The following is a 21,822-nucleotide window of genomic DNA, read 5'->3' as shown; positions in this document are numbered from 1 at the left end:
TTTTCAGCTATATTTGATGTCGTTGATTTTTCTTTCCGGATACGTGGACTCTTCGAGATTTCGAGAAGGGCATGGATGATAGATCTCGTAGGATATTTTTCTTTTAATAATTTTATTCGAAGATAAAAAATTATGAAAACTATTCCAATTACTCAAATATTCAAAAAATGTATTAACAAAACATATATCGATTTATTGAATTTGTTAAAATGACAATAATTTTTCAATTATTGGAAAGATTACTATTTTATCAAAATGTTTACTTTCATCGCATTATTTTAATTATTCATTCGCAATATTATATAGATATAATTTTTCTGTGTTTGAATTACTATCGAAATATATATTTTTAAATAAATATCACCAAGAGGAATTTCATTAACCATGAAATTCATTAATCATCGTAACCGTCAATAGGTAATTCAACGTTCCATCGCGGAAATAATTTTAGATCGTCGCAGGAAGCGGCGTTTAATCCAACTGGCACCGATTCTGAAGTGGCGAGCGTCAAAATGTCGTTTCCCTCTCAATCGCTACTTTCTTCCCCGAGATCCACCGGCGGCAACAGATGCTTTAATATATGTGCAGAACAGGAAAATTGAATTAAATGACGGATCCAGTTCGACAAAGGGCCGATGTAATCTCACGGCAAGTACGCACGCCACTTTACAGTCTTGTAATGGAACTCCCGGACGAATAAAAGTGGATGCCCTTATTGAAGCGGAGGGCATCGTTCTTCTTTCCTTTGATACTTGTTTTCATGCTGGTAAATCATCGTGAAAAAGCCACTGCTCTCGTGCAGAAAGAGAGAAGCTAGTCTCCACGACTTTATCGTTAATTGCATGCATTTTCTTTTGTGAAGCACACTGCGCTAAGAAAGAGTTTGTCACACAATTATGGCTATTACCGCCTCCATTCGAATCTTCACGTATCTTTATCTCCTTTATCCGTATATCGTTATTTGTTTCGAGTGTTTATATTTTCTATTGTCGAATCTTCGTTCAGTGATGATTTATGAAGAATACGTTCCCATATCGAGCATAATGAATATATATATATATATATATATTATGAGTATTATATTTATAATTAAAATTAGATTGTAAGAGGATATAAGAAAAATTAGACAAACTTAAAAAATTATAAAATTTTAAAAGTAAAAATTAAAAAATTATGAGAAACATAATTTAAAATAAGAAAATTATAAAAAATCTAAACAAAGAAATTAGAAAATTAGATTTTTATTTTAGGTAAGAAAATATTTTTCGTATATTCCTCTTAATATTATTTATTTTATATGAAATTTTTGCACGCGGTATATAAATGAAAAAATTAAGCAAAATTACTGCATATAACTTTTCTTCCTGAATTTTCAATATGGATCTCGTTATTCGAAACCAGTTCAACAATTCTTGATTATATTAATTGCAATAAGTGTAGCTGATAATTTTACGTTCCGTTATATATTCCGATTATATTCATATTATCGAAGTTTAAATAGAGATCAACGTTTTATCGTCTCTATTTTTCCCCACCTTCGCTGTTTTCAAGTTTCATAATTACGGTAATCAATCGAATGTCAATTACTTCGAATATCTCATTGTATCGAACTCAGAAGCGGAAATTTAAATTCATCGTTGTTTTATCTCCATTTAAAAGGGAAATGAAATTACGTAATTCCGATTAAAGGTAATTATTAAAAACAAATTTTACAGAAACGTATTTCTTTTCAAATATTAATCAATTTATAAATATATTACGAAGTATCATTACAACTCAAAGCGATTACAATATTATCGAAAAATTGATAGAGAAATTATCGAAAGCAACAACATTTAAAAATTATTATAAGAATCGATGATTTAATTGATGAATTATAAAATCAACCGGCAATTTTTTGTCGCATAAAATAATTTTTTTAAAGTAAAAGGAAAGATACGCGATAAAGTATGATCAGAAGACAGTTCATTGTTTTTTCCGTCTTGATTTTTCTTCGTCTTGTCTTTAAAAATTACATAGACCATCGTCCTTTGAACTTATTCCCATGTCGCCATTAAGAAATGCAATTCAAAAGCAGCAACAAGTATGAAATGAGCTTTTCAAGTTGCAAAGAAAGCTGATCAAAGACTGAATAGCAAAGATCTCAAAGCGAAGGATTCTTTAGACCCTCTTTAACCATCGAATGAGTCGAAAACCATTGAACAGGAAAAGACACAGACATCCTTTGTTTCCTCTTGCTCCATATTTCTTAACAATGTCGGCGAATATTCGTTTGTCTTTAACCATCGTTAAACAATCCTTTCTAATCGCCATCAGATATAAATATTTTATTCTTCGCAAAACTAATCTTGTCGCGCGAAACTTTAATGGAATACAAAAAAACCTACTTTAAAAATTTATATCTAAATGTTTAATATTACTTCTTTTCATCTTACGAAAGAATCTCACATCTCCCTAATTCAAATATCAAAAATCCTTTTTATCCTCCTAAGAACTACAATTTCTATTTAAATTTCTCCATCGAAAATATTCCAACGAATTCGGGATCAACGAACCATCAAAAATCGAAGATAATTCGAATCAACCAGTTATCGATCTCCGGAAGAAGTGACAGTTAACGATAATGCAACAACTTCCTGCAGAGTTCCTCGTCCATATATCCGTCGCCGTTATATCCAAACACAAACATACGCTGGAGCACAAACACGCGTCCACGCGTGTACACACTCATTGTGCAGCAAAGACACGTAAAATGCACACATATATACACACGCGTGCGCGCGCGCGCATATATCCAGCAGCGGTTATATCGACGGCAAAATAAGGGATCGCCGTGGGAGGGTGGTTACATGAGGGATGCTTCGTGAAGCCATAGACGTTCGACTGCTCTCCATCCATCCCGCCCTCGTCCGCCGCCCGACCAACCCCCTCGGTCGCCACCCTTCGATATTAAAAATTTCAATATCCTAGCCCCAGGGGTGGAAAACACATAATGTATTCAGGTGACGTCCCGGCCATTCTATCGGCGAGAAAAACGTACAGTTTTTCGAGGAATCGAATCCACCCCCTCTCCCTGGCCATCCTTTATACCCATTGCTATTTCTTTCCTTTGGCCGAGCATGGAAGGTAGGAGGCATCGCCATCACCCGCGTTTTCGACCAACCCCCTCCCCTCGCGCCATTCTCCTCGATAACACCCCGCCAGACCATCCCTCTCGCCCACCACTTGGGCTTACCACCCTCGAGGACGATGACGACAGAAGTTTTTTTGTTTCTTTGTAGGCCGCGTGCCACGTGGAACGTTCCTCCTCCGTTTTTCTTTTTTTTCTTAGTTTCTCTTCTTTTCTTCAGGCTCTTTTTTCTTCCTCGACGACGCTCGCTTCCCGTATCTCGATTCTCGAATTGATATATGATAAGTTGGGTGAATTGACGTTGCGTTGAAATTGACGAAATTGGTGCTCGAATTTATTTGTTTCGTTGGATTATTTCAGAATTGTGTCCTTTTGCAATGTTTCGAATAATAGAATGATTTAATAATAAATGTTGACAACGACACGTCGATCAATGCGAATATTGTATCTTAAAATATATTTCGTATCCCAAATGTTCTCTAATGGAATCACTTTCGAAAAGTTTATTTTTCTCACGCTTAATTTCATTTTCCTCAAACGATAAACAATCTAATCTGATATCATATGATATTATTCCTATTTTAAATTTCAATCATTCGATTAATTCGTTTCCATTTAATTTTAAATCTATTTTTAACTATTAGACAATATTCTTATCAGCTTCTTCGTTAGACGCTCTCACCGAAAACGAAATTTCTATCCAAAATCTGTTCAAATGGATCGCCATCAGAATGGCGTCCAGCACGTACAATTTCTTTATCTTCCTTCTATCTACAGATCACCATCGACATCCAGAGTTCGGTAAGAAGTAAGTGGCCGAAATCAAGTCGGGGGTGGTATAGCGCGAAATGGTTCACGAGACCGCGATTCTAAACAACTTAACGATAAAATTTATAGTTCCGAAGCACGCCTACCCTCAGCCCTCGCGGGTTTTGGTCGTAAAGGGAGCTCGAGGAGGGTTAAGGGGAGGGAAGAAGGAAAAGGGTGGCTGGAAGAGACCTCAGCCGTACATAGGAGGTCTCTTGTACAGGACTTTTACCCTGCAGAGTTGCGTCGTAATTTATGGATGCCGTTCCCTTATCCGCAGGATACGAACTCCACTCTCCCCACACGTTTGCTGTCCTTCTATCGATCCTATATACCGCGACGAAACGGGTGTCCACGAAGTATCTCGACCTCGTCGTCCACCTCGCGACCCTTACCGATCCGTGGGATTAAGTCTCGAGGAAAGCGAAAGTTAATTGAGCAGCGAGGAACCGACAGGGATTTGTAATTCAGATTTTTCAGATCGCTTTCTCCTCCGACTTTCACGTCTCTCTCTCTATCTTCTATTCTTTTCATATGCTCCTTCGTTCTCCAACGCAGTCCCTCCGCTCCTTTTTCTTCGTTGGATTTATGGAGAGAGTTTCATCGGCGCGGCAACTTTTCAGAAACTTTTCCCGTATCTCGATCGAAAGTCGGAGAGAAAGATGTGCTCCCTGTTACGACTAACTCCGACTAAGATAATTGGTCGGAAAATTCCTTCTTTCCAATATTATTCTACGATTCAAGAGGAGGAAGAAAGATCCAACGATCCTCCTTATTCATCTCTCGATTGAACTTCGTTCCCCAAACGATTCTTCCCGTATTATCGAGCCACCCGTTACACGTCGAAACACACCCTATACAGAAATGGTTGGTTTGCCAGCGCGCGCGCTCGCGTTTTCCTCGCTACGTGTTCGTTCGCACGTGTATGGAGCCTGTGTCCGTGTACGTGTGTTAGTCCACCCTCGAGGGAGCGTGGTGTGGGAGGTGGGATGTGGAGGGCGGTAGGGAGGGAGAGGGAGGAGGGAGGGCGGGCGAGATAGAGAGCGGAACAGAGATACGACGACGGGATCCCCTCGGTTCGATGGACGAGGAACGTGGCCCAAGTGGGAGGTGGGTGCGACAAGGACGCGTATACGCGGGGAGACAAACATAAGGGAGGCTGGTTGCGCGCGAGCGAGAGGGCAGGAATACGTGGAGGCCCGTCTTATATTGATTTCTGTCCACGCCACCACCCCCGCCGTTCCTCCGCAACCCCCTGCGAGCCACCCTACGAAGCCGGAGCAGGAGGCGGCAGCGGCGGCAGGCTGCAGGTGTGGGGAGGGCGAAGCGAGAGGGAGAGATGGAAAGATGGAAGGGAACAAGCGGAATGGAGATGGAGAGTAAGGGACAGAAGGGGGAGGGGAGGGGGAGAGACAAGCGGAGAGAAGAGTCTCTGTGCTCGCCGCACTTTCGACGGGAGAGGCCCTCGGGGGTGGCACTCTGTCACATTCAACCCCCGTCCAACGTCGCCACCCTCTCCTTCCTCTCCATTCAAATAACAGGCACCGTTGCTTTGGAGGGTAGAAAGAGGGAGAAAGAAAAAGCGAGCGAGAGAGAGAGAGAGGGGGGAGAGAGAGAGAGAGAGAGAGGAGATCTGGTGGTGACGATGGTGGTGGCGATGGTAACGGTGGTACGAGGCTGCTAGATCGAGGAGGGCGGGCTGACAGAGGGTGAGTTTCGTCCGGCCGAAGCACACCTCGATCGATTGGGCTTGTCCAAGGGTGGAAGAGGTATCCCGTCTCTCCTCCTCCCCCTCCTCTCCTACTCCGCCACCCCCTTGTTCGCCCCCCCGTTCACTCAACCTCACCTTCGCCACCAACGCCACCCTTCCCGCCGATCCCCCCTCCCTCTCCCCCCTCGGCCCGGCCTCCGTTTGCCTCACCAACCACCCTAGTCATCCCCCTCTGGCCTGGCGAAACCCGAGAGTGAGCGTCACGCGTACATGTATACGTGCCTTTACGTGCCACGTACGTGTATGGCGAGGGGTTACCATGGCAACCCACCCTCACCACGGGGGTGAAACGCCATTGGCCGGCGCAGGGTCTCGACCGATCGTGGCCCACCCCTGTCTCTGTCTTTGTATCGGTATACATGTATCTACGTATGCGATACCTCTCCCCACGGAACAGGGGTGGACGAGAGAACGTTGCTTTCTCCAGTCCAGTGTCCATCCGCTTTGTCGTTCTTGTTTCCTGCTTTTTAATCAATCGTCGCGTCGCATTGCTCTTGTCCTCTTTCCATGAAGATTTTTTTTTTAACGAGGGATGAGTTTAGATGGAGACGAATCGTGGATGGATCGTTTTAGAAAGTTTTTCGGGTTTATTTTCAGCGTTTAGGAAGGAAGGATGGTGGAAGGAGGGTGGCGAGGAGGTCGATAATTCTTCCTCGACGATCCTCTCTTGGCCAACGACGTCTTGCTTCGCGCTCTCCTTCCTCCATGCGTTCGCTGCATCCGGAGACGCGACTTACAGGTGGCTTGTTTATCACCGGCGACGCGTCGAGAAAGAATAATTACTTGGTGGAAGTAGAAGCCAGCGATTTCAGGCTTCCGCCGAGTTTTCACGGCTCTGTTCTTCGTCCGTAAATTTTATACTCGTCGAGATTGTCGTCGATCGAAGAATCGTTCGATTTCAAGGTAAATAGCGCTGCTTCTTGAGATCGTATAATCGATAACAATGATTTCAAATTTCGAAAATTAACGAATCCTACAACAATATCGTCATGTAAATCGTTATATTCGAAGAATTGCGTATGAATAGTGTTTTCGTTTAATTTTTCATTCGATCTTACATTATACTAAATAAACGATTACGAAAGGAGTTGTAACATCGTGGAAATGTATAATAGAAGGAATGAAAAATGAATGTGCGATGAGAGAGATGGATTGCCGGTATCGAGGGAAATTGAGAGGAAAATGCTTGTTCCAGAGCGTAAAGGTTGAATTTAAGAAAGTGGCGTGTCCGTGTAAAATTGTTTGGGAACGAACAACGGCCGAGAGTGGAAAGTAAGAGCTGCGGTGTAAAGTAATAATCGCGCCCGTTAAACTCTGGAAAGATGTCGAAGGTCGGAGAGTACTTTTCGAACCATGATTTTGTTTGCTCGCGCCAGTTTCCTCGTTTTTGCCCGAGTAAATGGCGAAACTTTATAAAGTTTGTAACATCGGCTAAGTTTCTCCTCCGGAGGAAATACCAGAAGCTCTTCTCGCCGATCCGTTTAGAGAGAGAGAGAGAAAGAGAGAAAGAGAGACGATGTTAAGCGTTTCAAATTAAAATGAAGACAAGAAATCACGCATTTGTTAAAAAATTTAAATCAATATTCCAATATTATATCCATTTAAATAACACAAAGACGTATTCCAATTATTATCCTTTATATTACTTAAATTGATATAATAGTGAAATATCTTTGTAATTGTAAAATAACAATATTAATTGAAGTAATACAATAAAAATTATAAAACACAACTCGCATAACAACGTAATAAAAACGAAAGAATAATAAACCATCCCCTTTTTTGAAATAAATTCAATCATAAATTCATATTAGAAATTGCAAAACCTTATTTTCAAATAACTAAAAAAACCCTATAAAATAACACATTATATCCTTACTCAAAACGAATAAGAAATAACGCAAATACAAAACTCGTGGAAGAAACCACCCTCTACGTATCAAAATCCAAAGAATCCTATCGAAAAGAGAAATCCATTCAGAAGAATCAAGAAAATCGCCGAGCGACGAATAAATATAAATCGAATAAATGAAATTAACTAACCGATATCGATATCGCGGGATTCATAGAAAATGAAATGATCAGCTGACGGAGTTGGAAGAGTGTCGAGGTCGAGAGGTTCGGGAGCGGAAGAAGCGGAAACTTTCCGCACAGTTCGCGGAAAGAGTCCTCCGGTGGGGAGGGGGAAAGGTGAGGGGGAGGGGGAGAAGCGCGAGAAAAGACGCGGCTGATACTTTCAGTTGCATAGAGAAGTCTGGAAAGAAAAGGGGTTGGGGGGAGGGGTGAGTCGGTAGAGAGAACCGGTTGAGTAGAAGAAGGCACAGGTGGTGGCCTAGGGGGACGAGGGGGTGAGAACGAGACAAAGAGGGAATTACGCTTTTCACGATGCCGCGAACGTGACGGAGGCGGCCGTGGATTAGATTCAGGGGTGACTCGCGCCACCACCCCGCGAAAGAGAGAAGAGAAGAGGGAAAGGAGGGGGCGAAGAACGCGGCGGAAGTCATAAAATAATTTAACCCACTTTAAGAAGAAAATTAACAGAATGGCGAAAGTCTTTAAGATTCCCCGCAACTCGGTTTCACCCCCATTCCCGTTCTGGCGCGCGCCACCATTCACCCCCTTCCACTCTTTCTTCTCTCTCTCTCTCTTTCTCCCTCTCTCACTCTCTCACTCTCTTTCTCTTTCTTTCTCGACTTCCTTCAGCCTCCGTCGTTTCTCCTCGTCCCACCGCCGTCTTCGCCACCATTCTTCCTCTCTTATCCTCTTATTCATTGAGCAGCCACCCCCACCGGCGCCGGCTTCGCCACTTTCTTCATTGACTCTTTCTTTCTACTACGTAGAGAGCGTACTACGTAGAGAACTCTTCCATCCTCGTCCACCCTTCACCCTCTCCTCTTCCCACCGTCTTATTTCGAGGCACGCCTTCCCTTTTGCGCCCGCCACCTCTCTGTTTTTTCTCTAATTATGAATGAAAACGCCGACGCCGATCCCTTCTTACCCCCTCCTCTCCCTCGAAAACTCGATCTCGCTCTTTCTCTTCTCGCGCTTGTTTTTTTTTTTCTCTCTCGTCGATGTTTTCACTTCGTCGAGGTAGATTCGGTCGCCTTTTTTCCTCCTCGGGACGGCAACCCTTCACCCTCGCTGGCCCGGTTACCAGACGGCAAATTGCATTGTTTCCTGCCTCGTCTTGCAACGTTTTTCCACGAGTGCTCACGCTGGATGGACTCGTTCCGCCGCGTCTTGCTCGCAACTGGCTTCGCTCCTCCTCGCCGTGTTTATGTATTGTTCACGCGCCGCTGTTGAAGCGATTATTTCTCGGAACTTGTATTTCTCGGAATATTTCGAATATATAAACATAGAAAGAAAATGTAAATACAAAGTTTCGCGTATCTGTCTTTGAAATGAGATACACACGGAGAGTGTTATTTATACGTTGTATAAATCGCTTTCCAATTTGCTTTGTAAATAGAAAGAACCTCGTTATTGAGGCACGAAGATATTTGAAAACACCGATACGAGAAAAATGTTATTTATTACGATACGTAATCTATGTGTAAAGAAATTGGCTCGTGGGTGAATCGAGCGAATTTCTTTCTCCTGGATTTTTATTTTTATCACGACCACTCGTAAACATTGGAATGGTAAGTATCTTGGAATTTTTTTAAGACATTTTTTAAAGTCCATAACGATGAAAAAGTTCGCTTCAATTTTTCTATTTTTCTTCAACAGTCAATCATGGAGTTTAAACTCCATGGGATTGAAACGAAATTTTAATACATATATCCGCATAAATGGATTTAATGATTAATAAAAAGAATCTGTTTGTGTGAACGCAAATTGTTCTCAAATCATCGTTCAATCTATTAAAAATCCTACAAAATATATTTAATTATTCTTCTTTCCCTAAAAAACAGATTTAAACTAATTCACTTTCACGTTAAACGGTATTAAAATAAACAAACTAACAAACCTTCTTATATAATATAAAAAAAAATAATTTAAATATTAAACCTCTCAAAAATAGATAAAAATCCTATCTATCGAAAACAAACTTGGATATTAATAAATCCAAACTGATAGAGAATTAACAAATTACGAAGAACGATATCTACTAAAATAAAAAAGAAAAAAATAATAAAAATGCTTCCATGCTTAATTGTAACAAAAAAGTGGGGCTAACGATTTCGCGGATGGCTTTGCCTCCTTATCGCCTCTACAAGTGGCGGTTCCGTCGTCGCGCGCCAGCTGACCCACTTTCACCCCTTTTTTCCCTCTAATTATGAATGAAAACTTCGGCAAGTGTCGGTGGGGTTGGCGGGGGCGGAAGAAGGGATGGAAAAGAAGCAGAGAGAGAGAGAGAGGGGGGATACACGCGAACGTTTCTTTCGTCGCGCCGACTCGGCTTGTGGTAGTACTTTTAGTTTTCCTTCCTAACCTTTCCATCCCCTTTTTCCCCAGAAAATTCGCTTTCCACGGGAAAAAACCGCATTATCGTAAAGTTTGACGGCCCGTTTTTCCATTGGCAGTTCGTTTTCGTTTTATTCCGTGAGATAAAATGATCTGTGATGTTAATACAGAGAAGGGAGGGGAAAAATATCGCGAGCAAGTTTATCCATCGTAAGAAGATGATTCTTCGGCAAAGAAATTTTGGAACGAGTTTATCATTCGTTGTTTATTGAGGGACGATTGCAACGATAATATTTTTTTTTTTTTTTTAGTAGATAGATTATCATGTTCTTGTTTCTTTTTGAGAAGGAATAAAATTTTGTTTCTTTTTTCTTTTTCTAAAACGGATAATGATATTTAAAAGCGTATAGTTTATTTTAGATATTAAATTTTTATATAACATCGTTATGCAATTTATTGATTACTAAAGTATTATTGAAGTCCGTGTATATATGTATTTGTTATTTATTTCCTCTCTTGATTGCACAATTGTTTATTTATCAATTAACAAGTTATATAAAGCAATATTTTATTAATGGAGCTCGATTTGTTACAATAAAATATTGCATTTATGAAATTTTATAAATTACATTAATTTTAAAAAAGTAACATATTAATCCATCATCAAATGCATAAACTTATTCGATTCACTCTCAAAATTCTCCCTCTCTCTTAAACCATGAAATAAACTTCATCTTAATAATGCCAAAACTAGCACAAACATGAGGATGAAAAACGAATCCCTTACCCGCCTAAGGAAGAAAATAAAAGCCACCCAAATCTTCTCCGCGATATTCGTCTAAAAAGGCGGCCCTCTCCGGCCAAAAGATTATTCTTCTCTTGAAGAGAAATACCGTGGCAAGTTACAAGACGCGAATCAAACACGAGCTCGTAAGCGGCTTATTAAAAGCAGCCGCATCTCCTCCAACTTCCACCCATTAATATGCTTTATGGGACAGGGTGCACGCGTTCCATGCGAGCAGTGCATTTAATTATGGAACGGCTATCATTTTCGCCAAGTATCCAAAACGATCGCTAGGGTGCCGTTTTCTATTATAAACGAGAAGCGTATATAGTTTATTATGAGCAAGCATACCTATGGGGGTTTGACGAAGACCTCCCTCTAATGAATCCGCATCGCTCCTTTACACCTTTAGACCTAGATGCTGTTCCGGAAATAAATCTGTGAACATACGAACATATGAATTAGTATGTGGATTTGTAAGAAAAAGTTATCATTTGATAAGCTTCTAATCTCGTTTGTCGTTGTTGAAGAAATATTTCTTCTGATATGCGATGATGAAAGATGCTTTGACGAATGGATGAGGATAATTTACAACAGTCTCTTATCGATGAATGAATATCGAACGTTCGTTTCAAACGATATATAATTTAATATGAAGTTATAATTTAATGAAATGGTGAACAAGAGATATCGGCGATATATTTCCCGAAAATTCCAATCGAATATCAATCAAAGAGGCGATCAACGTTTGATCTGAACGACTTATCCTCCGCATCCGCCCCTCCTAATTGCTCCGCCATGTTTAAGTGGTGCCTGATCGACTAATTAGCGAAGCTGTCGGAGCCATTTTAATGGAACAAGTGTTCAAAGGGAACCGTCATCGTTATGTGTGTGAATCGTATATGCCGATGAAATCTTGCGCTACGTCCACGAGGGTTGAATATTTTACGAGAAGAAGAAGAGAAGGAATGAATCGGGGACAGGATCGTGCGGAAATAACGTTGAAAGTTTCAACCATCTCATTTGCTGGCGAACGATCGACACGAATATCTTCGAATTTAATCGAATCGAAATTATTGTTGCGAGGGAAGAAAAATTGGGGAATTTTGAAAAATTGTTTGACTGATTAATTTCGAAGTGATCGAGGATCGAAAAGTGTGGAAGTATTTTTAAGACGGTTAACGGAGCCATGGAAGAATGACGAGGCATAATAGGGTGAATTAATCGAGAATGTATTAATTTTGATTGAGATTCGATGGTAAGTGATAATTTGTGATTACTGTATATTCATTTTTCAATTTTAAAACTAAAATATTTTTCAGAAGGAATACTACTTTATATAGACATTTTATCAATCAGAATCATTCAAGAAAATTCTATCTTTTCCTACAATTGATAATTAAATTCCAATTCTAATAATTTCATCAATTAACCCATTTAACTTCCACTCGTTAAATTACTCGCCACTTTGAAGCCTCGTATTCGATCGCTTAACTTACGTTTCATTGATGAAAATAATTTCAGAAGGTTTGATCAATCCTTGGACCGTTTCGTAACCGTCAAACGCGCAATTTCCTGATTTCTTTTCGAATCTATGCGAAGAAGGGGTCGAAAGGGAGAATTAGTGGAAGGAGTGATTCTCGTTTATCGACGATCGTCAGAAGGGTTGGATAATATCGTTACCCATTCACGACTTGCTTTCCAGATCTACACGGCTAATTAAATCCAATGGCGAATCGTACACGCTCTGACGAATCGATTAATCGAACAATTTGTTAATTGATGTAATGGGAATTCGCTTCTTTAATCCCGTGGTTACTTAAGAGAAATGATATTCGATTTTCTTCGAATCGATTCTCTCGATCGAGAACAATTCACTTTGTATTTAAAGGATTTTCCAGAACAACCAGAATTAATTTCTCTTATTGCGTAATATCGATAAAATGTAGTAATAGTTTTCACAGTTAATTTTCATTTGTCGTAACTTTCAGATTTGTACAAAGTGATGCAAATAGCTATGATGTATCATTTTTTTTTGTACAAATCTAATATCCTAATATATGAACAGTAAAATAAAAAAGTTCTAATTTTAATAAAATTCAATGTAAAAAAATTACATTAATTCTGAGGATCGAATGAAAGAATTTCTTTGTTAATTATTAATCTTATTAATTATTAATCATTCTAAATTTTTGATTACTTTAATAAAAGAACAGAAATGGGAAATTTTACCCGCATTTCTCGATTATAATACTTTTTAAATTGGATATTCCTTACTCGTTCAAAGAAAATTCCCTAAAGCGTAATAAAATCAAGATCAAATTAAAAATTCAATCAGATATTCCATATTTAATTACTATAATATTCACTCGTAAAGTTATCAATCTTTTCACGCAACCTGTTAACCCCCATTTTAACCCTCGATCGTGACGCTCGAATCAACGCGAATGTAAATTAGACAAGAAAGCCGCAACGACTGAACAGGCTCGCGGAACCAGTATTCCATTCCATATTAACATCAGACGCTTCACCTGTTATTCACCATAAAAACTAGTTTCTACATTCTTCTATCTTACTTCTAATTCGAGTTACTATCAATGTGGTTTTAAATTTTTCCATAAAGAAGAAACATGGAAATAATAAAAAAATAAAAAACAGGAAGAGAACAATCGAACGTCTGCTACAATCCATATCCTCCAAAACTTAAGAAACTACATACATTTCCTTCGCCATCTGTTCGATCGAAATACGAACCATCAACCGTAGGGATAGTTTTCTAGCAACCTACCGGAAAGAGAAATAAAAGATAAGAAAACCAATTTCTCCAAAACTCCAAAACTGTGTTACCTAGGCATCGACTTAATCGAATCATACCATCGTGATGAAGGGAGGGGGACATTATCCTTCCTCATCCTCCCCCCATCCTGTAGAAAAGCCACGAAAAGGAGAATAAAAGGAAGACGAAGGTAAAGACGAGTCGGTTTTCAATTTTCGATGATTCTACCGAATTCGGTAACAGTGTTAGGGGTGTGTAGAGAGTGTTGGCATCGTGCATCCACCGGTAGCAGCCACCCCCAACGTCCCTCTGCTTTTGCGGTGGCTGTTCACCAAGGTATATAGGGTGGTTGTCGCTTCGTCGGGGCTTTAAGACACCGTGTGTGGGAGTGGGCGTGGCCTTGGGGTGGCCGTTGGCCAATCAGCAGCCGCCGGTTGCTGGCCACCCCCGACCCACGTGGTCCACATCCCCCAACATACATATTGATCTCGTAGTCCTTGCCGACCGCCGCGCCAACCCCCTCCTTTCCACCCTCCCCCGTCGCTCCATTCCTCCTCTCCCATCTCTCTCCATCCTCCACCCGGTTCAACACACCGTATCCTTCTCACCCTGTGTCCCCCTCTCTCCTTCCCCCCTCGTACCCTCTTCACCCTCGTTCAACGATCCCTCGAGAGAGAGAAGGTCGTGCCTGACCAGCGTGCAAGGAAATTTTCGAAAGTAAGCGGCGTCTGGTTTTTCACGGACCTCGTTTCGCCATCGGGGGTGGTGTGGGGTGGCGAAAGGCGGGAGAATAGGGTGCAAGGAGACGTCTCGTTTCCGACGGTGTTACCTCGACGAGCCGCGGCGAATAGAGATTGTTCGAGGTGGATGGAAGGGGTTGGTTTTCGACTGTGGAGAGGATAGTTTGCCGATGTTGCATAGTTGGGTTGATGAATAAGTTTTTTGCACGTGCGATGGTTTCTTTTTTTTTTAATCGGCGTGTCATTAGGGTGTGTTATTTTATTTTTCTTTTTTTTTTTAAGGGGATGAGAGGTAATAAAGGATTGTACAGGTAATTAGGAATCGTTGGTTTAGTTATGTTATTTTCGAGGCAAAGATAGTATTTTCTAGTGTGGTTTTTTTTTAGATGGTAATTGAATATCGTTGCACCTTGATGGCAACAATGGAATAGTTGGGAAGAATATTGATACATAAAATGAGAATCGATTAATTCGTTGTATGATTCATAAAATTTATTTAATCGATGTGTGCACAGCTTCCTCTTTTTAAAGATGATTGGAGAGAAGAACTGCATATGAAATAAATGAGAATCATTAGCAGTGTTAACACGAGCAATGATATTAATAGTATACAATAGATTTCTTGTATGATGATTTCTTCAGTCGATGTACTGGGCGTGTTTATTTTTAAAAGATGAAGAGAGATGAATGAAGACTGCATGATGTAATTAAGAATCGTTGGGGGGCTAAAATGGCGTCATGAAGATTCAATTATTGCTGTATTTTAGCACGATTAATTCAAAGGTCCTCGGGTCAAGTAACCAGTTCGTTATACATTCTTCGTTCTATTATGCCGCTCGTCTTGGTAAATAAGAAGAGAGATTTTCTGGAGAGATTAATCGATGTAATTCTTAGCAGAAGTAATTCTCGTAATTCGATGTAATTCTTTAAATTAAATTTTAGATCTTGGATGGAGACAATTTCATGTCAGAATTTGTGTATGAAGAGCTGAGAAAAAGATTTGAAGAAAGTATTCGATGAATTTATTTCATACTCTCTGTTTCATAAACAAAATCTTCTCTCTTTTTATTAATATATGTGTAAAAAAATATATTTTAATTAAAGATCTATCACATCTTCAATAAGAATTACAAATTACTGGAAAAATCATAAAAATGATAAAATTTATCGTTCAATAATTTATTAAATATCCAAACAATCAATTTTCCACCTATCAAAATATTCTATTCTTCTTCACCCTTCAGAAATTTTATCATACCATCCAAGTTAATCGTCCCACGGCCGAAAATTAATCTTCTCCTCGACAAAAGGTCTTCGTCCTGTCTCTGGCCGAAAATGGCTTTTCGACAGGGTGGAAAATTTTCCTTATTCTTCCCGTTCGAAGGTTCGTCTATCCTTCTGAATCTTTAAGCGACGTCACGTTCGTTGTCAGTTTACCGGCGAGATCGTTCGTTTTCGCGTGTAAATTTCTAGCCCTCCCCATCCCTTTTCGACGTTCCACGATTCGTGAAAGATTCATATTCTTAGCCGGAGGGCACGGAGGACGACAATAATCGAGTTCAATTAATCGACTCAAAATAACCGTGGCCATCGTGGACGATGGTTGTTCCACGGAACAATCGAGAAATCCATGGAAAATTTATTCGGTTTCGATCCTCGATTTGCTAAGAATTTTAGTTGCCCTACTTGCGACTTGATCGAGGGGATGAACATATTATGTGTACATATCGAAGAATTTCTCCTGCTGGTTCGAGACATATACATATATATGACGAGAAAGGCATGAGAAAGGATTTAAGGAGATTGGGAATGGTAGAAATGAAAGGAGTACTGGGTTTTAAAAAGTTTTTAAGTGTATGGTAAACGGAGTAAGGAGAAATGGAAACTCGTCGAATGGAAAATCATTCTTCGTGTATCGCTGCAGAATTTAATAATTTTAATATTCTTAAAAATTAACCCTCTCGTATTCATTTATTGAGAATATCATATTTAATCCGATAATACTTCTCGTTTAATATCAAAAGAATAAATATTTCTTGCAAATATTCTTAGGAGAATAGTCGATATCAAGTACCTGACATTCATGTTACTGTTAAATACATATAAAATTAAAAATCATTTCGTACCATTGATTCGCAATACCGTATTAATTTTTTAATACAAGAAGGAACAAACTGCACGTGAAATTTCACTATAACTGTGAAATATAACGTGTTATAAATAATAAAAAAACCCAATCTTTTCATCCAAACAAACGTCTCAACTAAAACACTCTCGCATCGATCCTCTCTTCCCCTCCCCAAAAACGGTCTCATCCCGCTAACGAGAAACGATCCAACAATTCCAACGAATAATAAGCGAATCATAAGGAACAACCGTCAGAGAGACCTCCCGAGGTCCATGAACGACCGATCGACCACGCGTTGCTGTCAGTTACCACGACTCGTGTTGCGAGAGTACAAAGGGGTGGAGAAAAAAAGAAAAAGAAGAAATAATGAAAAAAAAAGGGAGGAGAAGAGAGGAAGAGGAGGGAGGGGTCAGCCGGTGAAAAAAAGAAAAAGGAGGAAAGAGAAGTCTCGTGGACGGAGAAAAAAAGGTGGAGGAATAACAAAGCTGGTCGTAGTTCCCACAAAGGCAAAGCATGACCTTCCACCCCCCCAGCCCCCTTTGGCTTTTTCTGTCGCTCCGCTGAAACAATACCGACGACGGTAAAACAAAGAAATAAACATGAAAAGACAAAAGGGGGCCGTTTGAATCCGTAATTTGCCCCCGCGCATTGCCTTTTGTTTATAGATGGGGGGAAAGGGGGGCCCGTCACTGCCCCCTCCCCGCCATCTTTACTCGGCCGTTGCTTCCCTTCCGTGTCGCAGACCCCTCTAAACCCCGTGAATTTTACGGTTAAGGTTCTCGCGCTAAACCCTTTTCCTCCCTTCGAGCGAGTTCTTGAGGTAGGTCCTGGAGAACGTTCTCCTTTGCGTGGAATATTGCCGCGTTTGACGGAATTATTACAAAGACGATAAGTCACGATAAATTATTTTTACTCTCTTCTCATTTTTCTTATTACGTGTATAATAATTTCTATTTCGAATTTTAATTAATTATATATCGAAAATTCTTTGATTTCTCTGGAAACCCGAAACCCGACGTTCAATCATCGTAAACAACCTTATTTTACTTCACGATACGTTTTATAATTATCTCATCATTCTTAAGATATTCCCTCGAAGTTCAAACGCCAAGGAAATCCTTTGTGAAGCTCGATGACCGGCTCTAGAAAACCCAACAACCGTTTACCCTTAATCCTTCGATTTACATAATACAAGCAACAAACGTTTGCGTTTAAAATTCTTCGAACAAAAATCACCCTCCCTCGATCTTCGTGCAACGACAAGTTAAAACGTTTCATCTCGAAGCCCGTATAAAATCGTTCGATGGGATAACGAGCGAGAAGCGTCTCTTAAAAACCGTGGGGGAGAGGGGAGAAGGGCGGCAGGTTCAATTAAGAGCGCGAGTTTTCAAGGGCGCGGGGGTAGGGGGCGATCAAAGAAAAGCAGGCCGCGTAAAATTTTCTCCGAGGAAACTTTTCACCTCGGAGGAACTCTTTCCTCATTTCGCGCGCACTTGAATTATTCACAAGCTTCTTCTTCCCGCTTTTGTTTCTGGGCCAGGGTCGCAGCGATCCCCCCGTCCCCTCCTCCCCCCCGGTCGACGAACTTTCTCTCTTTAAGTAAGACATTTTCCTAACTACTTGCCGCTATTCACCGGGATCCAGGAGCGGCGTGGCACGTTATTTAAGCGGACTCGTTCGTTCATCGAGCAGCTCTTCTTACCACGCGGTTTCCCCCCTCTTCAACTCCCCCCTCCACCCCCATCCCCTCGCCATTCCTCCGCTCTTTTACTTTTACTGCGACAACTTTCCCCGTGAATTTATTACGTGCGCTGAATTTCACGCGCCACCCCTTTTTCCCTTTTTTTTTTTCCTCTCCCCGTCTTGAGAATTTCTTCGAGGTGTTGCAAGGTGTTGAAGGAAAAGGTTTATTGTGTGGTTTGTGTAAATGGGAGGAAAGGTTTGACGTTATTTCTTTTTTTTTGTGGTAAATAAGGTGAAAAGAAGGTTGGAAATTTTTGTTCGAACGATGAGAAAGATATGGTGAGAGATTTGAGTATAGATTGTAGAAGTGTATACTGTGTATATATATAGATTCTTTTAAATCAATAAAATTTATTTCAATAGAATAAAACGGTTTATTAAAATTACTCACGCTTATTCGGCTCCATCAAACGTCATCTCCACCCCTCGGAAAATTCCCTTCTTCAACTTCCCCGGCGCGTTGCTCGTCGCTAACGTTCTGCTGCACGCGTCGCCCTGCAACAGACAAGATATATTCGTCAGTAAAGGAAGGAGAGAAAGGAAAAAAAGAAAAAATATCGGAATACATCGATGAATGAAACACCGCTAATAACGATATCTCGAGCGAGGAATCCTCCCGTGAAAGGGTTGCGCGGGGATGAAAAGGAGCCAAGGGTGAGAAGAATCGTGGAACGTTGCAAAGGACAGGAAGGAAGGTGGGACTTTAGAAATTCGAGATAAGACCCCCTTTGTCGCCGAGACGAGGAGTTTTCACGTAACCCTTTCGTCCCGACACCCGTCGGGGGCTGCTAGAAGCGGTGGAAAGCCGTGAGAGCCGCGACGCCCCTTCGACCACGAGATCCTCCGGCCCCTTTTCCCATTTCGAAATTCGTGAACTCTCTGAAAATTGGGACGGATCTTCTCTCTCTCTCTCTCTCTTTCTCTCTCTTTCTCTCTTTCGAGAAGAGTCTTGCGCGAGATTTTAATACACCGTCTGACTGGGATAAGAAACCTTTTAAAGGGCACGTGAAATATTCCCAAAGGACGTAGCTCCCAAATGAGATTTTAATTATTACGATTCTGGTTAAGGTGTTCTGAGTACTCGAGAGTGAGTTGGTGGAAATGAGAAAATAAATGGTCGATTGGAACGATTATTGAAGGATAGGTGAATTGTTAAGAAGAAATTGAAATTTTTGATTATTGCTGGACGATTCTTGGATCGGAGAATATTATAGATTCTGTATATTTCGAATATGTCGATAATATAATGTAAATATTTTTCAAAACGTTGTAATATTACGAATTGTGGTGTGTAAATATTATGAGTTGAGAACAGAGTGAAAGAAACGGAATGTTTATTTCGGAATATCAGTTATAGCTGAGAAGAATTTCTAAAAATCCACGTGGAAATTGAGATGCATGGTGACACGTGGCAAGATTGTGTGTTATCTGTGTAACATCTTTATAAATATAAATGGAAGAGGTATTTGAATTATCGTCGTATGATGAATCAAAGTATCATAAAATAACATAAAATAAACATTGTAAAAATCTCTATAAATACGAACGTAATATAAAAATAATATACATCAACATATTTTATATCACATCGTGTTATTTATAAATTATTTCCAACAATAAAGATCCATTATTATACGATTTACCCGATACAAACCTGAGTGTATAAAATAAAACAATACACGATATAAAACATAAGCTAGAAAAATCCTCTTTAGAAAAATATACTCTCAAAATTACACAATACCTACCGACTAATTACTTCATCACGACAGCATCCATCCCCGAAGCTGCTCCATCTCCATCCTCATCCAAATCCCCTCTATCCGACTATCACGAAAATTAGCCCCGCGGTGGAAGTAGAGTAGCGGCACAAAGTGCATCCGGGGCGCAGGATCTCGCGTGGAACGGTTTAAGCGGGGCTGTTTCCGCTTATGTGTGTCAGGAGGGTGCTACGAGCTCGCTCAGCCTCCTTAGACGAGTATCAGTTATTGATGGAGAAACATCCGTGTCGAGACGACAGGACAGGAGGTTGGATTACACCCGTCTACGGGGACGAATCAGGGGAAATCGGATCCCGTGACGTTAGTCGACGCGCGGAATTATGCACGCGGTTAATTTCGAAGCGCGATTCCGCGTTTCGTCCCCAGATCACGCGGAATCCTCCATCCCTTTTAGAGGAGGATCATCCCCGTTTCCGCGAATCCGGTCCCCGGATGTCGCGCCATTAACCGTCGACCCGTGTGGCTTTGAAGAAAGTTCGATCCTCGAGGGTAATTATTTATCGAGCTCTATCGAGAGTTATGCAGTGTCTTTGGATTTTTGAGGATGGAGATGAGATGGTTTGAAAATTTTTGACCGGTTTTATTTAGAATTATATCGTCAAATTGAATATATAAAATATTATATATTCTTTGGTGTATTAATAATTTATAATATTCTTCAATGTCGAGACAGACTTGTATACTTTGTATGAAATATTTTCAAAAATTCTGACCCAATTATTCCCAAATATTTCCCAAATATCCCAAATATCGTCTAATATAACTGATTGAAATTAACCTATCGTAATATATTCATAAATAGATAATTACAATTATATAAAACAAACAAATAAGTTACAGCCGGATCTTGGCAAAATAATTCCTAATCCATGGACAAGTGAATCACTTTACAACGTGAAACAGGATAAGCCAAATCCTCTGAACAATCTTCCGCGTCATCTTCACCAGATCCAACGCGAACCCTCGTTCCCCATTCTCGAGGGCCCGTTCCACGCATTCTGCGAATCCATCGTACCCGTTCGATCGATCAACAGATGGGACAACAGAAAGGCCTCGTAAAAAAAGAAAAAGGGCAAAAACACGAAACGAACGTGGCCCAATCGCAGGGAGAGGGGGACGAAGAAGATCGCGGAACGCAAATCGCCCGGAGCGGAAACTTTTTCGAACAGCCCGTGACGGGCTGGGGAGGGGATACATGAATTTATAATTTCCGTCGCGGTGCACCCCTCGGTGATTCCTTCGTGTAGCTGTCGGTCGCGTCATATAAATCAAAATCAGAAGCATTGTCGAGGAAATCGGCATACCGTATATAGGGAGGGACGGGGTGTATTTCTACTCTGTCTGTGTTCGAGAGAAGGAAAGAAAGGAGAGACTGGAAACTCGGTCAAGCCACGACACACAAACCCCCTCCCTCTTTCGTAGGGTTATCCAGGTAGAAACTGCGATACGCGTTTCGACTAGGGAATCGACGTGGAAGAGTGAAACAGACTGAGATCTGGAGGGGGGCTGGTGAGGAGAAGACCGAAAAGTATCGGTCGGATATACATATGTATGTCGGGCTGGGGTACAATGTATTCAAATTGCGAGAAAAAGGGTTGGGCCCGGCTCTGTATATGTATATATATCTATGGTATATCTATAGGTGATGAGTAAAAAATGCGACAGACTGGTTAACGAAGCGAGATGGTCCATTGAACGTGGAGGGGAACCTGAATGGGATGCTGGGACCTTTCTCGCATCCGTTTCCACGGAGAA

General features: G+C 40.7%; 1 long non-coding RNA gene across 2 annotated transcripts in view; it reads right to left on the bottom strand.

Annotated features, from left to right (window-relative positions):
* Nucleotides 1-21,822, bottom strand: part of LOC107994201 (uncharacterized) — a 63,143-nt gene that overhangs the window by 23,102 nt on the left and 18,219 nt on the right. For both annotated transcript variants that reach the window (XR_009831536.1, XR_001765273.3), the window contains exons 2-3: nucleotides 18,678-18,781; nucleotides 11,251-11,337 (exon numbers count right to left, since the gene is read on the bottom strand). This is a non-coding gene — a long non-coding RNA (uncharacterized LOC107994201). The remainder of the gene's footprint in view (nucleotides 1-11,250; nucleotides 11,338-18,677; nucleotides 18,782-21,822) is intronic.

The sequence above is a fragment of the Apis cerana genome, linkage group LG10 (genome assembly GCF_029169275.1).
Source record: "Apis cerana isolate GH-2021 linkage group LG10, AcerK_1.0, whole genome shotgun sequence".
NCBI lineage: Eukaryota > Metazoa > Arthropoda > Insecta > Hymenoptera > Apidae > Apis > Apis cerana.
The sequence above is the reverse complement of the archived record's forward strand: the minus strand, read 5'-3'. Positions and strand labels throughout refer to the sequence as shown.